The sequence below is a fragment of the Bos grunniens genome, chromosome 3, assembly GCF_055505025.1.
Source record: "Bos grunniens cultivar Pamir isolate PY7600 chromosome 3, Bosgru_T2T1.0, whole genome shotgun sequence".
Classification (NCBI taxonomy): Eukaryota; Metazoa; Chordata; class Mammalia; order Artiodactyla; family Bovidae; genus Bos; species Bos grunniens.
Window position 1 is genome coordinate 41027895 of NC_141167.1, and position 18519 is coordinate 41046413.

The 18519-nt window shown below is 41.8% G+C and overlaps 1 protein-coding gene across 7 annotated transcripts in view; it reads right to left on the bottom strand.

Annotated features, from left to right (window-relative positions):
• Window positions 1–18519, bottom strand: part of JAK1 (Janus kinase 1) — a 139599-nt gene extending 121080 nt beyond the window's left edge. For 4 of the 7 annotated variants that reach the window (XM_086390376.1, XM_086390380.1, XM_086390381.1 and 1 more), the window contains exon 1: window positions 18144–18362. The gene's annotated coding sequence lies outside the window, so the exon portion shown is untranslated. Of the gene's footprint in view, window positions 1–2510; window positions 2676–17212; window positions 17546–18143; window positions 18363–18401 lie in introns of those variants that run through there. The other 3 variants (XM_086390379.1, XM_086390378.1, XM_086390383.1) reach the window with 3 other exon arrangements.

The following is an 18519-nucleotide window of genomic DNA, read 5'->3' on the forward strand; positions in this document are numbered from 1 at the left end:
TCTGACTTACACAAACGGGATATCTAAAAAGCTGTCATGCTTGGAATTAATGTCAAACCAGTTTCATATCTGGAATATGAAAGGCTCACAACATAGGCTGCAAGAGAGATGCCTGAAGCAAAATTTTACAAATAAACTGTGCTCCCTGGGGAGTGTAGTTGTGAACTTGTTATCACAAGACTTTGCAAAGATAAACTAGCCTTGTTGATTTCACTGAAGCAGACCTGACCAATAAAATAACTTCACAACACTGGGAATACTACCATGTGAAATCTTTATAACCACTAATCAGGAAATGATCCATCTTCTGAAACTGCCTTGAGCCTCTCTCTTGTCATGAAAGATTAGTAGCCAGCATTTTAATCCTAAGAGGAAAAAAGAAAAGATGACCCTACTTCACTTGGAAGGGTTTTAAAGGTGCACTGCAGCACACGTTGTAAACATAAAAATAACAAAGCTTGTCTCTTCCACAGAATTATTTTCCAGCTATTTAAGGTGGCTTCATCTCACAGCTCCAGAGCAAATCTTGGAACCTGGCAGCCCAAAATGTTTACAGTGCTCTGGGGAAGATCTAACTGTTAGAAACACTGCTCAGGCATCCCACAGCCCACAGAACAATTTATTTGTCAAGAAACCTGCAGAACTTACTGTCTTAGAGAACCAACTGGGCAGCCATGGGATATTTCTGTTAAAGTACTGTGTATGCTTTCCAAATCATGGCATAAATAATACCCAAAATTTTAAAATTTGAGTAACTTTCATGCAACGATACCATATAGTCTCCTAATAATCAGAAAATTCCCCAAAAACGTAAGCACAAGATATATATAACAGGATTACTTATGGTAGGAAAAACAAACAATATCTATGCAACATATTTTAGAGCTAGGTAAACAAACTTTCATTCATTCATCCATCAGATCAGATCAGATCAGTCGCTCAGTCGTGTCCGACTCTTTGCAACCCCATGAATCGCAGCACACCAGGCCTCCCTGTCCATCACCAACTCCCGGAGTTCACTCAGACTCACGGCCATCGAGTCAGTGATGCCATCCAGCCATCTCATCCTCTGTCGTCCCCTTCTCCTCCTGCCCCCAATCCCTCCCAGCATCAGGGTCTTTTCCAATGAGTCAACTCTTCGCATGAGGTCGCCAAAGTACTGGAGTTTCAGCTTTAGCATCATTCTTTCCAAAGAAATCCCAGGGCTGATCCCAACCAGAATGCACTGGTTGGATCTCCTTGCAGTCCAAGGGACTCTCAAGAGTCTTCTCCAACACCACAGTTCAAAAGCATCAATTCTTCGGCGCTCAGCCTTCTTCATAGTCCAACTCTCACATCCATACATGACCACTGGAAAAACCACAGCCTTGACTAGACGGACCTTTGTTGGCAAAGTAATGTCTCTGCTTTTGAATATGCTATCTAGGTTGGTCATAACTTTCCTTCCAAGGAGTAAGCGTCTTTTAATTTCATGGCTGCAGTCACCATCTGTAGTGATTTTGGAGCCCAGAAAAATAAAGTCTGACACTGTTTCCACTGTTTCCCCATCTATTTTCCATGAAGTGATGGGACCGGGGGCCATGATCTTCGTTTTCTGAATGTTGAGCTTTAAGCCAACTTTTTCACTCTCCACTTTCACTTTCATCAAGAGGTTTTTGAGTTCCTCTTCACTTTCTGCCATAAGGGTGGTATCATCTGTATATCTGAGGTTATTGATATTTCTCCCGGCAATCTTGATTCCAATTTGTGTTTCTCCCAGTCCAGCATTTCTCATTCATCCATATCATATACCATAAAAAGGTGTTGCCCTAACCAAAATTTATTACCTGGTAGGGTGAGAAGTCACTTGGTGAGAAAACCAGACTGTAGCACTACATTCTATTATCTCCTAGAAATTTTTTTTAACTTACAGATTCATACATACACAAAACAAAGGCTGAAACCATAAACACTGAAACAGTAACAAAAGTGTTTATCTGAGTGACATCTTAGAATTATTATTTACTTCTAATTTTCATAAAATGCAAATATGTTATTTAATTTCTTTAAAATGCTAAATAAATTTCTAAAGAATTCAGCATTAGCTATAGCAAATTTCTAATGACTGCCTACAAAGAGCCAATGTTAGGCCCTGACTTCTCTAAAAGTAAATCCAAGAATGGTTAACAGTATTCTATTTGAAACTGTAACTACTTTTCAAACATAAATAGGATAAATAAATTATCTAAAATTAATCCAAACATAACTCTTTAGAGAAGCAACTAAAATGCAAAGGCCTAATGTCTCTAGAAAGAAAACCAAATATAGATTGATGTAGATCCCATAAAATACGTACCTTTCTTATATAAAATTTAAAAGTTACAAACAGTTTTCAATTCGCAGCCTGAATGAAGCTTTTTAATGTCTAAAGAAAAAGGTAAAAGGAAAAAAAATGAAAACTATTCTCTCCTCAGGGGCTCAAGTCAGGTTAAGCAGACTGCGCTGAAGCACCGTGTTTCAACCATACACACCTTGATTGAATTTCTTCCCAGTCTTCAATCCCACAGTGAGAATGTGCCGAGAGCAGGCCCTGCTACAAGAACAAGACGAGGACAGGCAGTTCTGACTCACGTGTGTGGACAGAGCCTTGACAGTGTCCAGAGGCAGCAGGCCTGAGACCAGGCCTCCAGGAAGTTCTGTGGAACCAGGCAACAGAAGCACCTATGAGCTGCTAGACTCAAGCAGACTGTGGGAGGGGAGGCATTACAGGCTGTGCTGTTTCCTAGAACCGGTTAAGAGCAGGGTGCAGGGGGTAAGGGAAGGGCATGGGGCTAACTCAAAATCGCTTTGCCTCTCTGAATTTCAGTTGTTTAATGTTTCAAATGAAAGTTGTACAAGAGAGCACTTTTTTATCAGTAATGACTTCTCTTTGTTTTTGCTGTTCTTAATACAACTGTTACATCCATTAAGGTCTAATTAGATTTGGTGTACTTTGTAAAGTGGCTTTTCTCCTGACAAAAGAAATAACATAAAAAAGAAATGCCAGTCAAACCACCAAACAGGCTTTCCACAAGTCTATCACCGGTATTCACGTGATCAATAAAACTCTATTATTGACCAGCTGCTCACCTGCAGGCACGAGGCTGACTGAGACTAGAAGTGTAAGTAAGACTGACTCGGCCCCTGACCTCTGCAACTTCCAGTGTGGTAAGAGCCCAAAACAACAGTTTAGTATCTCTTCTCCCACAAGACACTGCCCTTCATAATGTCCAGGGTAACGGGCTGAACCCTACATAATCCTAATTTCTCTCAGATAATCTCCAAATCTCCTATCCACAAATACATCTAGACTTCTCAGAACTATTTGAACAAATGGGTACATATTTAGTTACCCAAGCTCTCCATGTGACTACCTTCTGTATCATTTATGACTCAATCACAAATTGAGCAGATACTAAAGAGGTGGCCCGCAGACGTCTTGGCTGAGTCACTAAGTGCTCTGAATCTCTGTTGGAAAACTGGGAAAGGAAGTGCCCCTGGGTGGCTTTGCTTTCTTTGAACTCTTAAAATTATTATAAGATATTATGGTCATTGTGTAGCTACAAACCATTCAACAACAACTGCTAGAAAATGTCTATAAACTTAGAACTAAATATGCTGGCATTTCATAGCAGACCTGTCTCCATGGTCTCTTAAAACCATCAGAGCTATCAGTTCTAACCTGAGAAAAGTAAACAAGACTCCAAGCCAAGAAGGAACTCGTTTGACAGCTTTCCTTGCCTCCCAATAATCAAAGCAATATTCTCAGAAGTGTCTGGCTCCCAAATACCTTTAAATGTCTCCATTCAGCCTAGCATAAGCAGTATTTTCTTCTGATTGTTAACTGCACGGCAATATTCCTCTTTCAATGTTATCTGACATTGATTTTTTTAATTGAAATATATCTAGCTACAGAGAAGTATAAAAAATCATTGATATTTTTTTAAAGAGGACTAACTAGGTCTCCTCACAGGGTCCCAACTATGTGGCAAACACAATGGTAGCGGTTGGGGATACAAAGGTCAGCCACGGATGAGGACAGACAACTAAGCAAATTAGTGCAATAACGTGTGTACCATAAAGCAAGGCACATAAGCCTTAAAGTCTAGCAATGCGGGGAATATATTCCAACAAGTACACTGGTAGTCTCAAGTTTATAAACAGTTGGGTCTTTATAAAAATTCATTCCCAATTGGTTATTTGAAATTTGGAGCTCATTTCCCCCCAGTACACACTACTGTAAACGTGGTCAGGTTTCCAAGCCAACACACAAAAGACTAATTGAACACAAAATACCGGCAACACTATACAGCTGCCCTGCCAAATAAGCAGAAAATATTGCTGCAGCCAGAGAGAACCATGTTACCCAACCATTCTAAGCCTCAGTTTACGAATCTGAATGACTGGCACAGAATAGGCATTTCATAAATAATATTTGGTACGTTTTTTTCATTTGCTTGAGATTACACACCTTTAATTCTCCTTAGAATAAAAGCATCCATAGTTGGGATTATCATCATTATTAGAAAATGTTTGGGTTTTCACATAAAACAAAAAGAGATTTAAGTGTCTAGGCAAGAAATGTACACAGAAGGAGTTTGATGAAAGTGCACTACACATGAGAAAAGGGTAGCATGAACTAAAATGAAGTGCACAAGAAGAGCTTGGAGACAGAGGAAACAGGTTTATGAGGTACGGAGGAGTCTCCTGATCAGAGAAGATAGGAGACGGAACCTCAGGAACTTTCCAGTTGACTTATTGGCTGTCTATACAGAGAAGATGGAGGTTAACAAATAATAACAGTAGTAAAACCTTGTAGGATATTGGTATACAATTACACGTGCTCATTTAATCTTTACAATCCTATAAAGTAGGTATGCTATCCTTATTCTGAAGTAGGGAAAACTGAGGTTGAATAACTTACTAGTAAAATAAACTCAGTTTGTAAAATCAAGTAGGATTCAAACCCACAGACACTGGTTCCAGATTTGGGAAGTCCGAATCATTATCTTATACTGATGCTTTTGTATATTAGTGGGAACCAGCTATTAACATAAGGGGGTTTCCTGCATTAGAAGTTTATAGCTTGAATAATAAAGTTCCCACTTATAAATATATAAACATTACATAATCATTTACAGACTTTTTGACAATGTTCAGTATCTGGGGTGGGAGTAGGTAACTAACATTTATTAAATGGTACTGAATCCCAGGCACTGTCTGAAACGGTGAACTAAGTTATTTAACCTTCACAAAACAGCCATGGTAACAGGTTCTAGTAAATCTACTTCACAGCTTCCATGATAGCTCAGTGGCAAAGAATCCACCTGCAATGCAGGAGACCCCAGTTCAATTCCTGGGTCGGGAAGATCCCCTGGAGAAGGGATAGGCTACCCACTTCAGTATTCTTGGGCTTCCCTTGTGGCTCAGCTGGTAAAGAATCTGCCCGCAATGCGGGAGACCTGGTTTTGATCCCTGAGTTGGAAAGATCCTCTGGAGAAGGGAAAGACTATCCATACCAATATTATGGCCTGGAGAATTCATGAACTGTATAGGCCATGGGGGCGCAAAGAGTCGGACAACTGAGCAAATTTCACTTTCATAGTTGAGAGAAAGTGAGGATCAATTGGGAGCCCAAAATCACAGTGTCAGAGGAAAGCCTAAGACCAGCTCCTCCTGGTTCCAAGTCCAGAATGCTTTTCATCACACATCTAGAATACTCAGATCTAAACAGGTAATCATGGGACATGTTATACAATAACCAAGTAATATAAAGTAACAGAAAGTCGAGTTTGATTTTAAAATGTCAAAAATATTTCACAGGAAAATACTAAATTATCTTTAGGACTGCTAAATTAACCCAACTCACCCATCTCAATCTAATCTCCCAATTAGCCCATCTCACCTCACCCCTCATCCCCCCACAAAAAACAATCCTTTCAGATCTTCATTACTTAGCATCTAACAATACCAAACACAACACAGGTGGCTAGAGGCACTTCTCCTAAAGCCTGAAACTGCTCCAGAAGCATCAGGCTGGAAAGGAGGGTAGCACCACACTCCTCGGGTTCTCATGTAAATGCCAGAAATAAAAGGGAGGAAGTGACAAGACAATAGAAAGAAGGCCTTTTTAAGAGTTAAAGTGTTTTCCAATTGGATCTCGGTAAAGCTAGGGGGGGAGAAGGAAGAGTAGACAGCTTTTTTTTTTTAAATCAGAGTGCTGCAAATTTGAATTTCAACTATGCCATTAGCTTTGTTTGCTCATCTGGAAAATGATGCCATTAAGATTCACCTCTCTGGCTATTAAAAGATTAAATTAAATATCAAATGCAAAGCACGTAAACAGCTGACACGTAGTAAAAGCTTACTAATCTTGAGTCTCATCCTCTTGCTCCCCCTCCTTAGCACTTGACAAGATGTGCCACATGCCCCACAAACCTGGGAGACGTGAGCTACCCGAAGGACAGGTTCCCCAAAAGAGCACAAGACACTCACATCAGGATTCCCGTACTGCCCCAGGGCCTTTTTCCCTGCTTCTTCTAAGACATTCACCATCTTTAAGTCACATCAGGTTGCGTAAAACAGGGGCCTAGTATTTTTTATTTAAATTCCTATTTCTCACCAAAAGTTGGGGCTTCTTATACACATAAACACACACATACACACACACACACATACACCAGAACCGTTCATTAAATGTATTTAATACATGTGACAAGTGATCTGGTGGAAGACTGAGGCAGGGAAACTACTGTGAGAAAAATGAACAGCAGCCTAAAATAAGCAAATAACTTGGCCTTGAGTTTTCAGGAAAGGAAACATGATTTACTGAGCAGTCTTTCTCTTTTTCTTTTATACAAAAGGAAACATCAATTCCTGAAGAGGAACATTAAAACTTATGACAGGACCAAGAATATCACAGTAGTCTTCCAAAATATTTGATCTTTCACAAAACTGTACTACTTCATATAAGAGTCAGGATTTTTTTTTTTTTTAAACTTTACAGTATTGTATTGGTTTTGCCAAATATCGAAATGAATCCGCCACAGGTATACATGTGTTCCCCATCCTGAACCCTCCTCCCTCCTCCCTCCCCACACCATCCCTTGGGTCTTCCCAGTGCACCAGCCCCAAGCATCCAGTATAGTGCATCGAACCTGGACTGGCGTAGAGTCAGGATTTAATGTGGTCACATTCCTAGTAAAAATGTTCCCCCTTTGAGCCTCTACAAATCGTTTACACAGGATTTAGCATTTACTGAATAAACAACCATGTACCGTCTGTGAAAGGGGATATTACAGGGAATAAGTCCCTGTCCTCAACAACCCTGGGACTGCACAGTGGAGGAAAGTCTACAAAGGAACTGCAGCACAAGGCCGAACACAAGGACTGCGCGCAGCCAAGGAACTAAGTGTATACAGCACACGCTTTCTGTTGGGGCTCGAGGCGGAGGGACCCTGATAGTCACAGAAGTGTGACAGACGGAGAGCACAAGGCATGGGCAAAGTCCACAGAGGGTGAGGAAGCAGAAAAAAGTATGAGAAATGTTTGAGGCACAAATGTAAAATAGTGAACCATCTATTTGGGCACAGCGTAGATGAAAGAAATGGGACAATAAGCTGAAAAACTGAGATCTTATGACAGGGACTCTTGAATACTACACAAAGGTGGAATTCGGACTGTTTTCCGCAGACAATAGAGCTTATAAAGGCAGCAGTCCGGGAAATTCTATGACATGAGTCAACTGCATGAAGATTCTCCAATGTCTGTGGGGAAGACAGAAGGCAGGGGAAGGCTGGAGGGAGGGAGACTGGGTTGGAGACTACTGTGATCACCCAGGTAATGAAAGGAAAGCTAGGCCAGAGGCAGGGAACAGCAGAGAAGAGCCACACACTGGGAGGGACACTGAGAGGGTCTGGCAAATTGTTGAACTGGGGGCTGGAGGGAGAGAAACCAAGATGAAACAAGGCAGGGGTCAGCACACTTGGGTCCACATGCCAAGCCTGGCCTCCCGCCTGTTTTCCACAGCAAAGAAGTGTACAAATTTTACTTTTTTTTTTTTTTTGCCATACCACGCAGCATGTGGAACTTTCCCAACCAGGAACTGAACTCACACACTCTGCATTGGGAGTGCGCAGAGTCTTAACCACGGGACTACCACAGAAGTCCCCGATTTTCACATTTTTAAATGGTTGGGGAAAAAATATTTTGTGACAAGTGGACACTCAAATGTCAGCGTCCACACATAAAGTTCTCCTGGAACACAGGCACACCCGTTGGTTTACATGTTGTCTGTGTCTGCTTTAGTTACACAGCTGCCGAATTGTGGAGTTGTCACAGAGTGGCACGATCCTCAAAGTTGAAAATATTCACTGTCTTCCTTTCTACAGGAAAAGTTTTCTAACCACTGATTTTCAGGGCTATGCATAGACACAGTACTAAGAGGAACAGAGAAATCACCCACTGGTTGGCTGGGTCAGAAAAAGATGCTCTCAATTCTGAAGCAGTTAAACGGGAGGTATCAACAAGACATTCAGGTAAGCAAGCCAACCATGGAATGGAAAGCTCATCCCACCATGGGGCCTAGGCACCTGCTGTTCTCTGCCTGGTATTCTTCCTCCAGGTCCTAGCATGGCCTGGCTCCTGCAGTCTGAGCCCAAATGTCATTTCCTCAGAGGCAGCCCCTCTCCTGCCTACCTAAGCATTCTCTACCCATACCATACAGTTTCTTTATCCTCACCCGAAATTATCTTCTTAATTACCATGTTTAAGATCTTTGAATGTTGGCTCCTTAAGAACGAGACCCTACCTCTTATTCCTGTCCCCAGTGCCCTGAACAGTTGCCTAAAGCTGCTCAGTCAGTATTTGGGCAAAGAGGGAGTGGAGAAGAAGGAATATGAATAAAAGAGACAATTGGAACACAGGTGAAAGCAGGTCACTTGCAGTTCTAGGAACACATAAGATCTGCCATTCGCAGAACCTTTAGGAAAGTCTTTGACGGGGCAGGAGAGAGAGAAGAGAAAGGGAAGACACCTAAGAGAAGACAACAAAGACAAGGAGAGAAAGGAAAGGAGTATTGTGTCTCAGAAGCCAGACAGCAGTGGGGTGGGGCATCTTTCAGGAAGGAGTGTTTAGCAGCATCAAAATGTCTCAGATAAGTGCATTAAAAAGGACTCAGTGTGACAGCAAAAAGGTCACTGGTGACCTCAAACAAGTCTTAAGAGTGTGGAGATGGTAGTCAGATAGCAAAGGGTTAAAGAATGAGTATATGGGAGGAAGTAAGACTTTCAAGGCACTTGGTAGCAGAGTGGGCAGAGGTGCTCCCAGGGGTGGGGTGGGGAATCCTGTGTGTCATACAGTGACTCCAGTCCCACCCTGTAACCCACGTCTTAAAGCCTTCAACTCCCCCTGCCACGCTAGGCTAAGGCCCTGCGGGCGGCTCCAATTCGCCAGTTGGCCCTCTATCCTCTCTACTCCAGTGTTGGTTTCACCTCAGATCCCTTGTGCAGTTTCCTCTGGCTGGAAAACCTCCACAGCCTCTTGGCCTGGCTAGCTCTTTCACTCTTCATATTGCAATTAAAAAAAAAAAAAATCACAAGACCCCCTCTTCTTACTGCCCCCCACCTCTGCTTTACACCAAACTAAAACATCTCCCCAGGTACTCAGCATTCTTGTAACAAGCAGTTGTGTAACTGTTTAAGTATTGTGTCTTTTACTAGCCAGGCAGCTTCTGAGGGCAGGAATCAGGCCCATCATGTTCTCACATAATATACAATCTACAGATAATGGATAAGTAATGGAATGAACATGAAAACCCAAGAGCAATTTTATCTCAAGCAGTTTATGCATCACAAGTGGCTTATTACTTCCCAAATCCCACATCAGGTAGGCTTACAATTTATGTTCAGGCCAGTCTGGCCTCCTCTGATCTCCCCTTCCTACTTCTGAGCAACTAGGTGAAGGTCATTCTAAATATATAAAAAAAAAAAAGGGGGGGGTGTTTTGAGGTATCATCATATATCAGATGATCTTCCCAATGAGGTAACTGACATACAGTGATTAACAGACTTGCCCATAGTTTTACAGATGACTTTAACTGAACAAAATCATTCAGAATATTAAATATAGGCATTAAAGCATCTTCCTTTTTAAATCTGTATTTTATGAATTAGCCCTGAAGTGGATTTGCAGATGTACTTGGCCAAACACCCCGAGTACCTCTTTATGATATAATCTCATCTATCTGCCTCCCTGTTGTATGGTCCATTCAGCTAGTTTTACAATAAGATTTTTCGCTGGAAAAATACACATTTGGCAGATTGTTTTCTCCTTGATTTTTTTTCTTCTCTCTTTTCTCCCACTGTAACATAAAAGATTATTTTAAATTCTATTAATTGAAAAATCACTATAAATTACAGCCTTGCTACAGTCTGAGCAAATTAACTGTGCAAATAAGCCTGCAGATAAAACTGTGCTTAACTGAATAAACTGCTGTCAGTTCTAATACCCTTAAGCCCTTTAAGACACCATTTAAAACAAGAGTTGCATTAACTACAAAGTGTTCTTATCTATTTCTGCTTTATACATTCAACTTGTCTGAATTACCCAACGTACCTGGGATTTAACAGACCTAAATTTATTTGTTTTTAATATCTATAGGTCAGTCAGCCTGTTCACCATGTGAGCTGGACTTCCCTACCTTACGCATCACCTCCCCAGTAAAAACTAGGGAGTTTTACCGTCACTTTCCTTGTCAAATGCGAAGACAAGGAGAAGAGACAGCTAACTTCTTTGTTACTCAGAGCACATGGAATGAGCCTATCATCAAGAGTGCCTTTCCAACCATATGACAACTACTGTTCTTAAGAATATGAATAAATGCAACATAGACATTACTGAGAAAGAAATATAGATATATTCACAATGTGATAGGAAGAAGGGCCAACTTTTGTACAATTTTATATTTTAGGTAAGTCTTGCTTTAGGAAAATGCAACACATACATGGAAAAAGAAACTTGATAAAAACAGCACTCAGGGGAAACAACATTATTTAAGAGTTCTCATAAACGTTTATAATTCCTTAGCAGCAAATTCCCTAGGACATTACCTGATTTATAAGATTTTAAGCTTCTACACAACTCTAAAGACACCATTTTACAAACAGGTATGCTGCTGCCCCTCTGCCAACAGCTCACCACTCGCTAAGTAAACTGAATCAGGGAGAGCAACACAGTATTTTTATACTGACTTTCCCAGAAAGCCTAATACATTCCTACCAAATTATATACCTTGGATGGCATTTAAAGTTAAATTAAAAGCACCTTTGTTTCTCATTTTTTCTTAAAAATGTTAAAAATGGGGCAAAACTTAATTTATTTACCACCTTGGGGCTGTCTACATACTGAACTCTTCTAGATTTGAGAAAATGTCTTCTTTAGGTGCCTAAACATTTTTTATTTATCCATTTCTAACTGAAGCCTTTCTAATATTGAATGAATCAGCTACTCTTTGTTTTCTATTTAGTGGGTCCACTTTCCTACCATCTTACAGCATTCTGGACATAATTTGAACTCTTCGTTTTTAACACAAAGCATATTCACCAATTAGAAGGGAAAAAAAAAAAAAGAAAGCGAGAGAGCCAACAAATGTTTAACACCATAACATGTGCCTGGCACCACTCCCAAACCTTTAGGTGTAGTCAGTCACTCAATATTCAAATAATCCTAGAGGTAGGTACTACCTCAACTTCCTTTTATGGATAAGGAAACAGGTATAACCTGCCCACATTCTCACAGCTAGGATCAAACTAAACAGTCCAGCTCCAGAGCCTCCAAAAACACAGATTACATAAAAAACAAGACAGTAAGTCTGTCTGTGTACTATCTAGACGTGTAACTAAGTTGACCTGATTTAGTCTCTCTCCTCTCCTCACTGGTGGGTTCCAGCAATTATCATCACCTTCTCCACAGAAAGCCACAGCTCCCCTCCTTAGGTTTGCAGAGGTAGATCACTCAAGTCACTTTCCCTGAAGAGTGAAAGCTCCTCCTGCCGAGCAAAGATTCCTCACCAGGTTTTCACACTGAAGAAAGCTCTTTCTTCAAGGCTGTCCTATTGCAATCGTGACAGCAGCTTCTTACTCCACCCCCACCTCTGCCTACCACTTGCATATCTCTCAACCCCTAAAGCTGCCCTTTTCTCCTAGAGACCAGAAGTACCTGGCCTCATTTCCATTATGCTCCACAACTTGAACTCTTCTCTTCTTAATGGTTTGCTCATTTTCCATACCAATTACTGTACTGTGTTGTGAGAATGACACCTTCAATATGCTATGGTATTTATGATGGCTCTGCCTCTCCACTAAATGGCCCCACACAGGGTGCTTCACTTTTTGAGTTAAGGTTCTGCTTTTCATAAACCTCTCCTCATTCACTTCCAATATAAAAAATTAACACTGCCTGCCTCAGACAATGGACCTTCCTGTATTCACCCTCTTAACAATTCCCATCTCTTGCATTTGTTGTATTTAATCTCCTACTGCCTTGAGAATCAGTTAGGTTAATTGTCTACAAATCCTTTATAAATTAAAAGCAAAGCAAAATAAAATTTTACTCTACTATAAGGAAAACACACATGGACTTAATGACATCTATTCTGACTCTAAGTATTTCTATTTCCTAGCAGTCTTCTGAACAATTGATAAAAGTGTATAGTAAGTACCATTTTCTGTGATGCAGAGGATGAACAGTTGCACAACGGTCAAATGAAGCTGATCCTTTATAGAACTGTGGGTACTTCCATTTTCTAATGATGCTATTCTGAAGCTCAAAAACTATGAATGGCTTCCCATCTTCCCAGTTCATTCATTCAACATGGGCCACGGTCTCTGAACTCACAACGCTCAGAGACTTGAGTAGTCTTCAGAGCCTGGCCCCATCCTGCACGTCCAAGCCCAGCCTCTTTCTGCTGCCTCTCAGTACCCTGCTCTGGTCACTGTGGCCACCTCCAAATTGGTCACCCACATGTACATGCCCACCTCTGTGCCTTTGCTCATGCTCTATCTCTGCCTCAATTTCCATCCACCCCTAAGGAAAAGAACTCCTACTTACTCCTCAAGCCCAACTCAAATGATTTTCTTAAAAAAAAAAAAAAGCATTGGAGGGACTTCCCTGGTGGTCCAGTGGTTAAGGCTTCTGGCTTCCTCTGCAGGAGGCGTGGGGATAGCCCCTGGTCACTAAAGACCTCACATGCCCGTGCTGCGCGGAGCAGCCAGGGGAAAAAAAAAAAAAAAGCATCAGACAAGGGCTCCAAGCAGGATTCAGCTCTCTTCAGGGGCTAAAGTGCTCTTAACTCTGACCTCTACTATAACATCAACCACACTGTGTTATATTTATAGCAGGCTTGTTTCCATATGAACTGTCTTATCCATCTGCCAGGAACTTTGTACCAAAGAGATGTTTGTATATACAAAGAATGAGTTAATGAATCTATAAAAAGTGGGGAACAAGGGGGGAGCTACTTGGTACTCTGACTTTAAAGGAGTACCATGATAGTTTCCAGGAAACATTCTATAATGCAGGATTTACTTATTTTTATGTGCATAACCTGCAACGAAGACTCTATGAACATACAAAGGATCATCCACCAAACTCTATAAAAGTAGAATTTTTGCCTGTTTTTTTCTGTTTACTCCCTCCCTGAGGCTCACAACAGGAGCTCAAAAAGTATTTACTAAATGAATAAAGGAATGCAACAGAGTGCTGTGTGAATATTAACGATAAGTAAATTCAGTTACCACAGATTAAAAAAATCCCAACAAAGACCAGCTCAGTCTTCTGTCTAGAGCAGACTTAAAGAAATTTTCATTGCTTCTAAAGCAGGGCTTGACTGGGCATTCGGCAGTTTACTCAGAGCACCAAGGAAAAATGGTGTGCCCACTGATAGCTGTTAAGAACCACAGATCATAAAACCTCAGAAGTAAATATACCACGGAAATGAACTTAAAACTTTTATGCTTTCTTGTTGCCTCAAACTGCCAAAAAAAAACTGGTGCACTTCAGAGGAAAGAATACTCATAGGAAGTAGTTTCCTGCCCTGAAACACGGTCATTTCAACATGGCAGCTGCTATGTTACCATAGGGTTTTCGAGACAGGAAGCAACAGTGGCACACCTAGCTGAGTGGAGAGCAAGAAGCAGAGAGGAAACAGCATGCCAAACAAGAAGGCGGGTGGAGGGCAGCTGACAAAGTACAAAAACAAAGAACCAATTCCTCTAATGTCTTCTATAACATAACTGACTGTACATAATTATTAGGGAAAAAAATGAAGAGCACAAAAGCAAACAGCACCTTCCCTGGTCACCAGCTGCTGCTTTTTCCATAGTTAACTCTTCTCCTGCATTAATGACTCTAATAGACAAAAAACTGATAAGAACTTGTCCTTAAATGGGTAAGGGAGTGGGCCATGGCTGACTTTTCTCCTATACTTTCTGCTTTATGGTCTAATGTGTTTTTTGTTTTTGTTTTTGTTTTTTCACAATGTGTTAAATGAGAAAATCTTTACATTTAAAGAAATAATAGAGATAAAAATTTTATGTTCTAATAATAATAAAACTACATTAAGTAAATCCTCTACCCTTATAAAATGAAGGAAGAATTGAATAACACCAAACTATCCAATCTTGGCATTCAACATACTGTACCCCCTTTCCTCCTCAACAACCAGTATATCTAACAATTCATTTATTTTAAAAAATCACATCTTACAAAGAACCAAGGGGGTTCTCTATAAGTGATTGCCAAGAGGGAGCAGGATGGGAAAGTTTGGGATTAGCAGATGCAAACAATTATATGTAGGATAGATAAATAGCAAGGTCCTACTGTATAGCACAGGGAACTACATTTAATAAACCATAATGGAAAAGAATATTAAAAAGTCTATGTGTGTATTACTGAGTCACTGCAGTACAGCAGAGATCAGTACACTATAAATCAACCATATTTCAATTAAAAAAAAATCACTTCTTCACAATAGTTATAATTTGCACAGCACTTCATGGTTTCCATCCATTATTTTTGTAATTTTTCCCAACAGCTTTGTGTGACAGCCAAAGTGGATATTTTACAGATGAAGAAAACAGGTGCCTGAGTGAAGCAGCCTGCCATGACAGAAGCCAGGATCTTGTTACCCACTTGGCTAAAGCACAATTTCTCAAGCCCAACACTACTGACATTTTGAGCCAAAGAATTCTTTGCTGTCGGGGGCTGCACCATGCATTGTAGGATGCTGAACAGAATCCTTGACCTCTACCCACTGGACACGAGTAACACTGCCTCCTCCCACTCCCACCACACCCTGACAGTTCTAACAACTAACAATGTCTCCAGAAACTGCAGATACCTCCTTAGGCGCACAATTATACCCAGCTGAGGGACACTGGTCCAAAAGAATCTACAAGGTTTTTTCTGGTATCTTTATTCTATGATAAGGCTCGACAGAACACTGGGCCATGATAAATCACAGACCATCAGACGCTGCTTGCTCAGCAAGATTCAGTTAATTAATCAATTCTCTATCCACTTAAAATAGTTTTTTTAATGTGAAAACAGACAAGAAAAATTTCCTTGTATAAACACTCACATCTCAGATGATATATCTTCTAAGAGCATATTACCACATTAGAACATAAGTATATACATAATAAAGATATATAAAATAATGTGCATTTAAAGGGTAAAAACTTAATCAAAAAACAGACTTCAGTCTTTGTTAATAAACTTTATGAATGCAGCTATACCTTAGAATCCCCTTTATTAAAATGGGTATAAACCTACACATTCTCAACACTTGCTTCAGCTGGGTTTCTGTCCAAACATATACTTCAAGCTATTCAGAAGAAACTGAGTGATAACTTCAAAACATTATTAGAATTTCTGGGCTGCAGTTGAAACCATTAGTGTTTGTGAACCCAGAATCTAAACTTGCAGATTTCATTATCCCATTTAGAAGCATTTCTTCATGTCATTTAAAGAGTCCCTTTTCCTGCAAAAAGCAATTCTGCCCTCAAAATTCCTTACTTTCACCAGCTTTTTAGCAAATGCCTGAATTGAAAACATTTTGCAAGCTAATTCCCCTGAACACTTTAAACCTGCAAAGGGTAGATACCAATTGATCAGAGATAATTATAAACACATATAGAGCATTAGCCAAATTGATATTAAGACTGACTAAATTACAACAAATTGAAACATAGTTATATTTTGGGAAATGTTTGAATTATTTTATCTATGTATGTATAATTTATTCACCCTCTATCATCATTTCCCAATAATAATAAGCAATTAGTATATTGTGGAATGGGGAAACTAAACTAGCTTTATTCAATACGAAGTGTCACACTGCAATCCTAGTACTAAAAAAATACATTTTGGTGTTTAGAGAAACTAAGATACAGTATAAGTGCTTAGCTAATACAACACGGAGAGTTAAGAGGTTGTGATTATTCCTATTCACACTGTTCATAATCTTGTAGGTATGATGCACTTGCGTCTTTAAATGTGATCTGGATCTATACATAGGAGACATTTTCTCCATATTACAATGCCTATTGTACCCAAAGTGTCTGGTACCCTTGTAGCCTCCATTAACCTTCACCACAAAGTACAGAAGAACACATTGATCCTTCAATAAAAACGACTGCCTGGTCTTGAAAAACAGTCACCCAAAGCAAAAGCCAGAAACAACACAAAATGGGGTTTTGGAAAGGAAGGAACAAAGATTTAATCAATATAAAATGTTGATCTTAAATATTTTTTTCCAGTCTGTAAATGCCCATAACGCAAATTTCTTAAAAAAAAAAAAAAAAAGCCAACAACCAAACACTCCACGATCACATTTGTTTCTCCATTATACTCATCACTTAACTATGTCAGGTTTTTAACGCTTTCATCCACCGAAAAAAAGTAATGACAATTTTATACAGATGTAAACTGCCACAGAGAGAAAACTCCTGGACTCTTAAAAAAAAAAAGTTAATAGCATGTATCCAACCAGGGACAGAAAACAGCTCACAGCCACGTATTAAGCGAAGTGGCACGGGGACGGGGTCCTCTTGCCATGGACACAAAGGAATTCACAAAGAACATGCCATACAAAAAAAAAAAAAAAAAGGTGCAGAACACCTGGTAATAATCATACCCTTTTTCTAGTCTCCTACAGAAGTTCCTCGGTAAACACATATCCAAGGCGTCCACATCCCTGGAACCTTGGGGAGTGACTTACAAGGGGGTGTTTACTAGTCCTGCTAAAGCGACGTCTCTTTTCTGATGTTTGACGGCCGCGCGCGGACGGAGTCTGAGGAGTTAGACAAGGAGCCAGAGACCAGCCCCACTTTCGGTTAAGCAGACCCTTTACAGAAGGATTCACTATTTGCCGCACGGCTCTTCACTGTTCCTCTTCCCTGGCCCTTCAGCCCAGGGTGCGTCATTCACACTTTTCGCCGGTTGCCTGGGGCCCGAGTCCCAAAAGAACCTAAAAGGGGAGGGGGCGTCTCCTGAGTCCCCAGACGCCCCTTTGCCCCAAACAGGGCCCCAAATCCTAGAAACTCTGCTTCGCTGAGATGGCAAAGAAGTCAAAGGCTAAGACCCTCAGCATCCGTCCTGAGGCCTGAAAAATCCTCCTCCCGCTCCCCGGCAATTCTGCCAAAAGGCTGGCGGTCAAGTTCTCGGTTCAAGAGCGAGGGACGTCAAACCTCAACCCCGCGCCTGTATCTCCGGGTGGTATAAACAGGATGTCAGCGCGTCCCAGGCTTGTTTATGAAAACTTGGTGTGCACTCTGGGGGAGGGGGCAGAGAACCTTTACCTTTCCCCTTCGGGGCTGGGGGGCCCCGGCCCCCGATCTCCCCGCCGCCAGCCGGCTCTGCTCTGTTGGAAATCCCCCGCCTTCCCAGCCCGCTCCAACCTCGGCCCGGCCCGGCCCCCAGGTCCAGCGCGAGGAGCGACCCAGGGTGCGCGGCGCGCGAGGCCCGAGAGGGGCAGCCGCGTCTCCCACCAGTGCCCGGCTGAGAGCCCCTAGTCTCGCTGCCCACGGCCGCCGCAGGCTTCCCTACCTCCACTCGGTGACACTCACCACTTCCGTGTGCGCCTGGGCCGGGGGGCTCTGGGTCACTGCGAGGGTCAGGGTCGGGCGGCCAGCTCCCTAAGCGGCTAACCCCCCAGGGCCCCGGCGTTTACGCGCCGGGGGCTGAGGAGTGGGCGCAGGGTTGGCAATCACCTTTTCGGTGCGGGCCGGGGTAAGTCTACGGCGGCTAACTACTCGGCGGCCGCCGCGGCCTGCGCTGGGCGACGCACCCGCCTCCCGCCCCGCCCCGCGACTGGCCCCGCCTACCACCCCTCGGCAGGTTCCGCCTCCTCGTGGCGTCACGCACAGCTGCCCCGGAAAGGGGGGCGGGGACCGCAGTGGAGGCGGAGGCGGTGGCTCGGCCGCCGCGCAGGACTCTGTGCCT